The sequence below is a fragment of the Trichosurus vulpecula genome, assembly GCF_011100635.1.
Source record: "Trichosurus vulpecula isolate mTriVul1 chromosome X unlocalized genomic scaffold, mTriVul1.pri SUPER_X_unloc_1, whole genome shotgun sequence".
NCBI lineage: Eukaryota > Metazoa > Chordata > Mammalia > Diprotodontia > Phalangeridae > Trichosurus > Trichosurus vulpecula.
In genome coordinates, this window is record NW_023494377.1 from 1,472,529 (window position 1) to 1,485,306 (window position 12,778).

Here is a 12,778-nt window from a genome sequence, read left to right on the forward strand (position 1 = left end):
CTCAGATACTAGCTATGTGACTCTGGGCAAGTCACTTAACCCCTATTGCCTCTTCCCCTTCCCCAAAACAAATAATATATCTCCTACCCATAGTTGTGAAAGCTATATGATCTCTTCTAACATTTTTATGGTATGATCTGTAATGTTAAACCCATGTATCTATTTCACTAATGCATTGTTGATAGAGTTGTGAACTGATCCAACCATTCTGGAGAGCAATTTGGAACCATACCCAAAAGCTATAAAATTGTGCATACTCTTTGACCCACCAACAATAATTCTAAGCCTGAATCCCAAAGATAACAAAGAAAAGGGAAAAGGACCTATACATACAAAAATATTTATAACAGTTCTTTTTGTGGTGACAAAGAATTGAAAATTGAGGGGATGCCCATCATTTGGGGAATATCTGAACAAATTGTGATATATGAATGTGATGGAATATGATTGTGCTATAAGAAATGATGAGAGGGGTGGTTTTGGAAAAACCTGGAAAGTGAAGTGAACAGAACCAGAACATTGTACACCATAACAGCAATACTGTACAATCAACTGTGAATGACTTAACTATTCTCAGCAATACAACAATCCAAGACAATTCCAAAGGACCCATGATGGAAAATGTTATCTACCTCCGGAGAGAGAACTAATGAACTCTGAATACAAATTGAAGCATAATTTTTTCACTTTACTTTTCTCGCATTTTGTGTGTGCGTGTATGCACATGCGTGTGTGCACATGTGTGTGTGTGTGTGTGTGTGTGTGTGTGGTTGTGGCAACATGGCTAATACAGAAATATGTTTTACATGACTTCACATGTATAATTTATATTATTTTGCTTGACTTTTCAATGGGTAGGGGAAGGATGAGAGGGTGGGAGTTCCAAATTCCAAAATTTGGAACTCAAATTTTAAAAAAATGAATGTTAAAATTTTTGAAAACCATATATAAGTGGGAAATATTCAATGAAATAAATAAAAAATATAACCAAAGGGAAAAAACCCTCATATGTCCATTTAGAATGGATTGTGGAACTTTGTGCAAGGTTTTGATCTAAGCTTAATTTCTACCTCCAGACTGCTTTCTAGTTTTTCCATCAGGTTTTTTTTTTTAACCAAATAAGGAATGCTTTCCTAAGTATTTTGTTTTCTGGTTTATTGCTGGATCATTGAGTTCCATTGTTTCTGACTCTCCCTTGTCTAGTCTGCTCTGCTGACTTACTTCTCTATTTTTAAAACAATACTAAATGATTCTGATGACTACTGCCTTATAAAAGAGTTTGAGGTTTGAAAACGCTGTTCTCCCTTTCTCTATACATATTTGTCTCACAAAAGGAGTCTGGTAGAGTTCTTTCTCAATTTTTGAGAATAATTAGTGCGTTATTGGTAATCTTTTCTCTTTAAAAGTTTGATAGAATTCTCCTGTGAATTCATCGGGACCAGGAAGTTTCTTCCCCCTTCCCTCTCCCTCGGAAGCTCCTTCCCAGGTAGCTGTAATTCTTATGATATTAGACTATTCAAGATCTCTTTTTGGTCTTCTGTTAGCTTGAGTATTTTATATTTCTGAAGATATTCTCTTATTTCTTTTGTGTTGTCAGTTTTGTTAGCATTTAACTGGGCATTGTAGGTTCAGATAATTTTTAAAATATCTTCTGGATTTATTGCGACTCCACCTTGTTTGCTATTTTGTTGATTTGATTTTCTCCCCTCTTCTTTTTAACTCTAAGAATTTATCAATTTTATTAGTCTTTTCAAAGAGCCAGCTTTTAATTTTGTTTATTGTTTCCACAGTCTTTTTGGTTTCCAATTTATCTATTTCTCCCCTAATTTTTAATATCTCTTCTTTTGTGCTTATTTTAGGTTTATTTATTGGTTTTTTTTCTTTTCTTTATTTATTTTAGGTTTATTTGTTTTTAAAATGCCTATGAAGTTCATGAATCCTCTTCTTTTCTATTTTCTTAATGTGTGCTTTTAGGAATAAAAGTTTTCCCCTTAGGACTGCTTCAGCTGTATCCCAGAAATTTTGGTATTTTGTTTCATCATTATCATTTTCTTTCACGGAATTACTGTTTCTATGATTTGTTTTTTGATCCGCTCATTATTAAGTCTTCATTAGGGTCTGGTTTTTTGTGCTCCTTGAATTGATTACTATTTTATTATGTAATAGTTTATAAAGGATGTGTTTATTATTTTTGCCTTTTTAAGGTTTATTTACAACATCTCTGTGTCCTGACACATGGTCAATTTTTGTAAAAGTTCCATGAGGTACAGAGAATTATGTATATTTTTTATCAGTCCCATTTAGAAGATTGCATTCTTTTAGCTACAGTTTTTCCAGAAATTTGTTCAATTCTAAATTTGTTTATCTCTCTGTTAGATTTGTCTAAAACTTAGAGAGGGATATTAAAGTGTCCTGCTATTGCATTACTATTTCTTTGTGTAATTCAGTTAATTTTTCCTTTATGAATTTTGATGCTAAGGTATTCGGTATAAATCTAATTTTGATATTGGTTTGTAGTTTATGGTTCCCTTCAGCATAATAGTTTCTTTGTTTATCTCTTTTTATGTTGTGAATTTTTGGTTTTGCTTTTCTCTTTTTTTTTTTTGGAGGGAGGAAGGCAGGGCAATTAGGGTTAAGTGACTTACCCAAGGACATACTAGTGACCACAATAGGTTGCTAGTAAGTATGTCAAGTGTCTGAGGCCAGATTTGAACTGAGGTCCTCCTGACTCCAGTGTGCCAGAGTCCGATGCTCTACTCACTGGTGCCACCTAGCTTCCCCCTGTTTTTGCTTTTCTAATAGCATGGTTGTAACTTCTGCTTTTTGGATTCACCTGATGCCTAGTACATTTAGCTCTAGCCCTTCATCTTTAGTCTATGTACATCTGCTTTTAGATGCGTTTCTTGCAAGCACCATATTGTAAGATTTTGTTTTCTTTTCCAATCTGTCACTCGTAAAATTTTGTAGGAACATTTAGTCAATTACTATTTAAAGTTAATATTTTCTTCCATCTGTCTCTAATATTGTTTTCCCCCTGAATTAGGAATTTTTGGTCCCTCTATAGAGGTGGTATTTTGCCTTTTCAGTTATTTTTGTTTAATGTACTACAAGACAATCGTATTCCAATAGGCTCTCTTCCCTCTCACTTTCAAACCCTCTTCTCTTCCTGTTTGTCAACCTTTCCCCTAGTTCCAATGTTTTGTTTAACCTATTAATTCATCTTCTTTTTATCTAGTTATCTAATCCTTCTCCTTTTTCTGTTAGGTAGTCAAATAAAATCTCTCCCCTCCCCATCCAACTCTTCAACTTGTTTTATTAGTGGTTTTTTTTAATTCTGTACCTTTTTCTACAAAAGATTTCTTTCCCTCGTTCTCTTCAATAATTTTCTTTCCTTTCTGTTATAGACTTTTATGCTTTATCTTTTTACTTATTTATTCCTTTTGTCTGTATTCCTCATGGAACCAAAGCTTCTAAGGTACCTATTTTGAGTTTCCTCTTCTAAATTTATTGTCTTGTAGATCTTGCTCCCTGGCCTCCTTTTTTTCCTATTGTGCCTCATTCTTACAAATATCAATTCCTACCAGCGATAGAGAGACTAGAAATACTGCCCCATGACAGGACTTTTCCTGTCTCTAATTGTGCTTTTCATTACTACCCTTTGCCTTCCCCATGATCATTTTTCCCCCATTTAATGGAATCTCCTCTCTGGGTCCATGCCCCACACTCTTTTGGATGTCAGCAGCCCCCAGGAGTTCTGATTTCCCCCTCTCCAGAGGTAAGATGAGTGGTCTATCTAAGCATCAAAAGCCAGTAGATTATACCCATTGTAAGTTTCCCATCTCCCATTACAGACCCCCCCATACTCATGGATGCATTTCTGGGGGACCCTCTCTCACCATTTAAGGGAAATTTTGCCCTCTTTCTTTTCTCCTATTCCAATTCCTCCCTTTGTTACACTCATTCTCCTGTAGACCCTTTTGTTCCTGTGAGACTACAGGAGTTATTTTCCCTTCGATGTTTACTACTGACTTGATTAGAGTACGTCACATATTCCCTTCTATATTGTTGTGCCCCTTTCCATTTTTCTGCACCTTCCCCTTTTGCATTTTTTTAATCCCATTTTTTAAAAAAGCACATTAATTTCCCCAAAAGGGAGGATATCCATGGTTTTTCATGGCCTGTTCCTACATCATCAGTTCTTCCATTTAAGTTCTACTTTCAGCCTTTTCTCCTTGTATACCTCCACATTCTCTCTGCTATTGTTGTTGTTCTTTTTGGGGGAAGGGGGGAGGCAGGGCAATTGGGGTTAAGTGACTTGCCCGAGGTCACACAGCTAATAAGTGTGTCAAGTGTCTGAGACCAGATTTGAACTCAGGTCCTCCTGACTCCACGGCCGGTGCTCTACTCACTGTGCCACCTAGCTACACCTATTGTTGTTCTTAACCCCACAGGTGTCTTTCTCTTTCTAGTTTTTTGTCCTCTTCTTTTATTTTCTGAGATAATTTAATTATCTGTGCCTTCTTTGTTGTTTTATTTGTTCGCCTTTACACTTCTGTTGTCTGGGGTGTTTGCAAAGCAAATAATATGCTCAGGTCTGGTTTTCTTTGTAGCAATGCTTCTCTTTTATTGAATGTTCATCTTTTTTCATTGATGATTTAGGCTCACTTTTACAGGGTACGTTATCTTGAGGTCCTTTGCTCTTCTGAACACACTATTCCATTCCCTTCTGCAGTTTCTGGTTCGTGCTAAGTAGTTTTGTGTCCATTGAATTTCCTTTAGTTTATACTGGATTTGAAGGTCTTGCAGTTTGTTGTCTATCACTGGAACTATTCAAGTTAACCACCATGTGTCTTGGAGTTTGCAGCAAAGGACTGTTCTCTGGAGACAGGCTGCAGATTCATTTGATTGGCACTTTGTTTTCTGTGTTCAGAATTTCTGGGCAGATGTCTTGTATTATTTTTGCATTATGGCATTTGGGTTTTTTGATTTATTGTGTTCTTCTGGGAGACTATTTTACTTAAATTGTCTGTATACATCTTGTCTTCAAGATCAATATTTTGCTTGTACAGAGATCATGCTTCCTTTTAATATTATTACTTTTTGCTTCTCTTCTTCTAGATTGTTTTCCACTTCTGTGTATTTGCATTCCCAATCAGTTGTTCTCTCTTTTGTTTCTTGGTAAGATTTGCCACTGCGGATTCAGATTTTTGTATTCTGCCAATTATTTCTGTGCAGGCCATAAATTCTGCTTTTGCAATTCTTATTTCTCTCTTAAACTCTTTGGGGACATCCTGTTGTGGTTCCACACTCTTGACAATCCACAGGGCCCTCTGCCTCCTCAGGTATTAATTCATTTTCCTTTGTTTTGCAATATTTATTTATATATGTTGGGATTCATTAGAATTAACTGGAGGCTTGTTGGTTCATCTGCTTGTGCTCAAGGTTTTTAACTTTTTTTGTATTCCTCCCGAGATCTTTGGTACTTTTGTCTTTTTTTGTTATATTTCCCTATTGACTGCTTTCTCATTTCTTGCCCTTTGGTGGCTGATCCCCCAAGAGCTAGACTTCCTCTCATACTGGGTAATTCACTTTTCAGTGGCCTTAGTCTCTACCCCAAGTGACTTCTCAGGGGACAGAACTGGCCTCAGCTGGTTGCCAATCCTCTTTCCTTCAGGCTCAGTGGAGGTTCCCTCCATCCCCAACATGCATATTGGGGCCCTGCCCCAATTCCCTCTGTTCCTTGGCTCTCTGGCTGAACACTACTGCAACACAACTGGGACACTATCACTCTAGGCAAAGCAAGCATTCAATTGCCTGTGTCTCCACCTCCATTGCATACGTAAGGGGAGGGCAGAGTTGAGTTCTATTGCTTGCTGCCTCAGTGCCTCAGAATGTTAGAGTGAGGGCAGAACTGGTGGGAGAGGAGGCAGGTACAGGAAGTTAGCTGACAGAGACTGCAACAGCAGTAGCCAAAGCTGACTGAATCCCAGGGGATTGGGTTGTGCCATCTTGCCAGATGGTAGGCACTGCTGGGGAAGAGAATGCTGAATGAGCAAATTGAGGATTAGAGATTAACCTTCTTTGCTGTTAGTTCAACTGTTACCTCATTCGGGTTCTTGATGTCTTACACCAGAGGTATAAAATATGAGGCCCACTGGCCATGCAGCCAGCAACATTTGACTGCCCAAACCAGATTAAAATGTCATTGGGGAATATTTAACAAAATAAATAAAAACAGAGTAGAACTTAGATAATGTTACTATGTGGTTTTCTAAGTCAATGTGCAACTCAGTTGGGTATCTTACCCTACGGGAAAGTAGGGGGGAAGGGGATAAGGGCGGGGGGATGATAGAAGGGAGGAGGTAGTCAAAAGCAAACACTTTTGAAAAGGGACAGGGTCAAGGGAGAAAATTGAATAAAGGGGGACAGGATAGGATGGAAGGAAATATACTTAGTCTTTCACAACATGACTATTATGGAAGTGTTTTGCATAATGTGTGGCCTATGTTGAATTGCTTGCCTTCTCAAGGAGGTGGGTGGAGAGGGAAGAAGGAAGAGAATTTGGAACTCAAAGTTCTAAAAACAAAAGTTCAAAAAAAAGTTGTTTTTACATGCAACTGGGAAATAAGACATACAGGCAATGGGGTACAGAAATTTATCTTGCCCTACAAGAAAGTAAGGAGAAAGGGGATAAGGGTGGGGGAGGGAGTGGAGTGACAGAATGGAGGGCAGACTGGGGAAAGGGGCAATCAGAATATATGCTATCTTGGGGTGGTGGAGGGTAGAAATGGGGAGAAAATTTGTAACTCAAAATCTTGTGGAAATCAATGTTGAAAACTAAAAATATTAAATAATAAAAAAATAAATCTAAGTCAATGTGCACCTGTAGGGATCGTTATATATAGGTTGAGTGGCCCTGTTTCTACTTGAATTTGACACTACTGTCTTAGACTATGGAGACAACTGAAATTGCTTTACTTCTTGTGCCTAATTCTTATTTTGGAGAGGTTTACAAGGTTATGAGGACAGAAGAAAATACCTATTCCTCCGTCTTGTTCTCTTCCATATGCTTTTAAACAAAATAAAATAGAAAGGGGTAGTTACATGGTTTCAGATCTGGTTGAATGGCCAGATCCAAAGAGCAGAGAGGTCTCTATTGGAAGGTCATAGGGTCTTTGACTTTGTGCTTGTCCCAAGATTTTGTCACTGACTTGGAAGAGGACATAGATGGCATACTTATCAAATATACGGATCTTGGAGGGGGAGTGAAAATGTTAGATGGAAGGATCCAGCACCAAAAGGTCTTGGCAGACTAGAACAATGGGCCAAATTGAATAAGATGAAATTTAATAAGAACAGATAAAAAGTTCTATACTTGAGTTTTTAAAAAACTAAAACTTCACAAGAAAAGATGGGGGAGATGTCATTAGATAAGAGTTCCATTGAAAACAATATAGAGATTTTAGTGTATTGCAAACTCAACAAGAGTCAACAGCCTGACAGAATAACCAATGTTACCCATTAGGTAGGGCAGCTAGGTGGCACTGCAGTGGATAGAGAACTGGGCCTAGACTCAGGAAGACTCAACTTCCTAAATTCAAACCTGGCTTCAGACACTTACTAGCTGTGTGACCCTGGGCAAGTTGCTTTACCCTGTTGCCTCAGTTTCCTCATCTGTAAAATGAGCTGGAGAAGGAAATGGCAAACCACTCCAGTATCTGGGCAAACCAATCCATATCTGAACTCAGGAAGATGAGTCTTCTGGACTCCAGGCCTGACACTCTATCCACTATGTCATCTAGCTGCCTCTTGGATGTCCCATAGGCATCACTAACTCAACATGTCAAAAACGGAACTCATTATTCACCCCCACCCCCCATCTACCCTTCTTCAGAACTTCCCTATTTCTAGCAAGGATATCATTATTCCTCCAGTCACCTAGATTCACAACTTGTGTCATTCTCAGTTCCTAATTGTCATTCATCCCACATATCCAACCAGTTGCCAAATCTTGTCTTTTCTATCTCCATAACATCTGTCAAATATGACCTTTCTCTCCATTCACATAGCCACAACCCTAGTTCAGGCCCTCACTACCTCTCAACTGGACTATTGAAATAGCTTTCTAACTGTTCTTCAAGTCTCCACTCTAATTTATCCTCCACGTAGCTGTCTGTGATTTTCCTAAAGACTAGGTCTGATCATGTCATCCCACACTAAACAAATTCCAGTGGCCCCCTATCACCTCAAGGACCAAAAATAAACTTCTTTGTTTGGCATTTAAAGCTCTTCAAAATCTGGTCCCTTCCTACCTTTCCAGTCTTCTTCCATTTTATTCTATGTAGTCTATGGTCCAGTCTTTTTGCTGTCCCACACAGGATGATGGATCAGTCATTTGGGTGCCTCTGCACTACCTGCCCCCCAGGCCTGGAATGCTCTCTCTACTTATCTCTGCCTCTTGGGATTCTTTCTGGGTTCTTTCAAGACAGCTAAAGTTACACATTCTTCATAAGGCTTTTCCTGGTCTGTTCAGCTGTTAGTATCTTCCAAACCCCCAAGGTTGTCTTGTATTCAAGTTCTGTGTTCCGTTCACCTTCTATATGTGAATATCCTTGAGAGCAGAGACTAGTTCACTTTTGTCTCTGTGTCCCCAGTACCTGGAACAATGCCTTGGCACAGACTGTGTGCTTACTAAATTGATATACTTCATACTTAAAGGATCTGTGATTTCATTGTCGCACATTCCTTTTATGAATATAAAGCATAGCCCCAATAAAGAATCTCAAAATTTTAGTTGGAAGGGACCTCAGTGGCCATCAATTCCAATCCAAAGGAATCTCCAGCATCAGCTATAACAAATGGTCAATGTAGCCTTTGCTTGTAGACCTTCTGACCAGGAGGAACTTGCCATCTTCCCAGGTGGTCCATTCCACTTTGGGATGGCTCTGTTTGTTAGGATGCTTTCCTTTGCATCAAACCTAAATCTGCCCATTGCTTCTCCTTTGATTCCATTTCCTCTTCCACACTATAGACCTTCAACTACTGGAAGACAGCTACCATGTCCTGTTGCTACCCTCTCACCCTCCTCAAGCTTCCCCTACCCCGGGCTTAACATTCAGCATTCCTTCACCTGATCTTCCCATGACATAGGACCATGAACTCAAGACTGTTCACCACCGTTGTTGATAAGCTGCAGTGTCCAGAGAAGGGTAATATTCTTAAACTATAGTGCCCAGATGTTATCTGACCAAGGTAGACAGAGGGCAGACGGATTATTACCTCCTTATTCCTGCCAACTCTGCCTCTCTTGATGAAGCCCAAGATTTAGTCTTTTTGGCAGTCACATCACACTGGTGACTCACATTAAGGTTGTTGTCCACTGACTCCCCCAAATCTTTATTAGATAAATGTCTCTCATATTGTACCTGTGAAGGTGATTTTAAAAACGGACATGCAGGTGCTTGAGTCTTCGGAGCCTAGGCATACATAGCCATACACTTTCAATTCAATGAGTATTTATTACACACCTGCTCTCTGTAAAAACACTGTGTTGGCACCTGGGGAAAGAGAAAAACTGACTTATGTTCTTATGTTCTCCTGAGGGCAGGTGGGAGGAGAGATGCAGTATGGATGTACCCTAAGTAAATATAAGATCATTTGAAGGAGAGTCTTGGAGGATCTGTGGAATTCTAAGAAGTGGAGCTAAGGAGGGAGTACGTGCCAGGTATGAGGGATAGTCTAAGGAGAGGCACAGAAATGGAAGAGAGCATATAAGTAACTCAGAGCCAAACTGCAAAGGGCTTTAAATGCCAAGCTGAGAGCTCTTTTGTGGTGGCAAAGAATCGGAAATAGAGGAGCTGCCCATCAATTACAAAATGGCTGATAAGTTGTGGTACATGAATATGATGGAATATTTTTGTGTGCTGTAAGACATGAGGAAGAGGATGGTTTCAGAGAAACCTGAGAAGAATTGTATCAACTGGTACAGAAGAAAGTGAGCAGAACCAGGAGAATAATTTCCAGGGGTGGGGAACCTGGGGCCTTGAGGCCACATGTGGCCTTCTAAGTCCTTGGGTGTGGCCTTTTGACTGAGTCCAAATTTTACAGAACAAATCTTTTTATGAAGGAGATTTGTTCTGTGAAGTTGGGATTCAGTTAAAGGGCCACACTTGAAGACCTAGAAGGTCACATGTGGCCTTGAGGCCACAAGTTCCCTACCCCTGATATACAGTTACAAAAATATTATAAAGAAAAACTATTCTGAAAGACTTAGGAACTCTGATTAATGCAGTAACACTGATCCCAGAGGATTTAGGATGAGACATGTTACCCACATCCTGATAGAGAAATAAAGAACTCAGAATACAGATTGAGGCTTTAAAAAAAAGTGGGGGGCAGCTAGGTGGCGCTGTGAGTAGAGCATCGGCCCTGGAGTCAGGAGGACCTGAGTTCAAATTCAACCTCAGACACTTGACATATGTACTAACTGTGTGACCTTGGGCAAGTCACTTAACTCCAATTGCCCTGCCAAAAAAAAAAAGAAAGAAAATTTTAAAAAGTGGGCATGGCCAATGCAGGCATGTTTTGCTTGACCGTATATCTGTAACAGGGATTTTGTTTTTCTTGCTTTCTCAGTTGGCAATAGGGGAGATAGAATGCCTATCTGAAAATAATTTTTTTTGAAGAAGGCAACTGAGGCATTTGTATTTTACTTTAGAGGCCATTGAAGATTTTTGGAAGACTGCTTTGCCAGGCATATGAACAGATTGGAGAAGAGAGAGACTAGAGATAAAAAGGTCAATTAAGAGTCTATCACAATAGTCAGGTGGGAGATGGTGAGGGCCTGAACTGCGGTAGAAGCTAAACGAGTGGTGACAGGATGGATATGAGATGCCGTAGAGGCAGACTTGCCAAGACGTAACTGTTGAATATTGAGGTGGGGTGAGGGAGGTGAAGGAGAGGGCACACTTGAGGATAACTCTAAGGCCGCAAACTCGTATAACCCAATGGGAGCAACCACAAGAAATGACAATCATATTTAATTTTGAGTATTTGAGAATAATAGCGTGTTCCTGGTTTACTGACCACCTCTTTGGTCCTTTGAAACTGAGACCATAGAAAGGTCTCATCCCAGGCAATCAAAGTCACTTCTGTCTCTAGGCAGGAGCAATTGAGGGAGCCCTGAATTACTCATTCATTGATCAGACCCCACTCAGCACTGATGGTCCCAGGCCACAGGGTTCCTGAGTTTCCCTGACTGGATTCTGATTTTGCTGCCCTGTGCTTAGGACCACCCCTTACAATCCATTTCTTCAGCTCAGGTGACCAGGATCCTTCCTTGTGCCTGTCCCTTCAGCCCCTGTGGATTTGTCTTTAAACCTGTGTCCCTGGGTCTAATAACCTGATATTTATGGCCAACCTCTTCAGTGCCAACCATCTTGTCCCCTGAACTTCTGTTGATATCCCTGTACGCCTTGAATGGGCATTGAGTTCTGGTTTCAGGGTCTTTGGTGAGGACTTCTGGCTGTTGAAGCAACCACATACTCCCTGGTGGTCAAACGATGGCATGGCACTAGAGGTATTTCATCTTAGTTATGTTCAGCAGTCAGGTATTGCCTGCCTAGTCTGGTTTCACGGTGACCCGTCAGTTCTGACCCCTTGGTAGCTGAACCAGGATGATGTCCACTGCTGCCAGGACATTTTGAACTGCTTGAGCCTTTCATTTCTAGTACTCACACCCTTCCTGTCCCTCTGCCCCATAGATCAACAGCCCAGTCTTTTACACATCTTGGGAGTAAGTACTATCTCTCTGTGCTCATTCCTAGAATAACTAGCTCCCAATCCTGTGAGCCCACTTAGATTTCAAATCCCACCCTGGCTGTCACCAGAGCCCCCATTACAGCATAACCATTAGGACAGCTAATCATAATCATTAAACAAATAGCATCTGAAAAGATACCAAGTTAAAGGACCCATCACCAATTGAGAAAGCAAGAGCCACCAGAACTATGGCTCATTGAGGGCCTGGGAGATCCCTGCAGGATGGTGGGACCCAAGGGGAAAAAGAAAATGTGGTCCAAGGACAACATATCAAGAAAGATCAAGAAAGTGGCCATCTAAGCAGGTCTGCGGTCAGAAAGGTCTGTATGTTTTCTGTCTCAATATGGAGGGTGTGCTTTTGTGCCCTGGCATGAAAGACTAACCCTACCCTCTATGGCTTTGACAAAACTTCAGCTGTGTGAAATCAGTTACCACTAGTTTCTCACATGGGAAACAGCAATATCATGGCAGCAGTGGACGTCATCATGGTTCAGCTACCAAGGGGTCAGAACTGATGGGTCACCATGAAACCAGACTAGGCAGGCAACACCTGACTGCTGACCATAACCAAGATGAAATACCTCTACTGCCATGCCATCGTTTGACCACCAGGGCGTATGTGGTTGCTTCAACAGTCAGAGTCCTCACCAAAGACCCTGGAACCAGAACTCAAAGCCCATTCAAAATGTACAGTATTTGTCAAGAACCCTGCTCGATGTGTGTTCTGTATTACGTTTTGTGTCAAGGCCCCTCTCTGGCTGTTGGCAGCTCTGTTTTTTCTCATGATCCTTAATACCGTTGGGTAATCAAAGGGAAGCCATTCATTTTCCTTTTGTTTTCTTACACATTCCCCACGAGGTCTGAGAAAAGGGAAACAACTTTGCTAGCCTGACAACAGTACTCCTGGTTTCCATTTTCTCATGCCCCCCCTCGTTTCTCAACTCCTTGCAATCTGGCT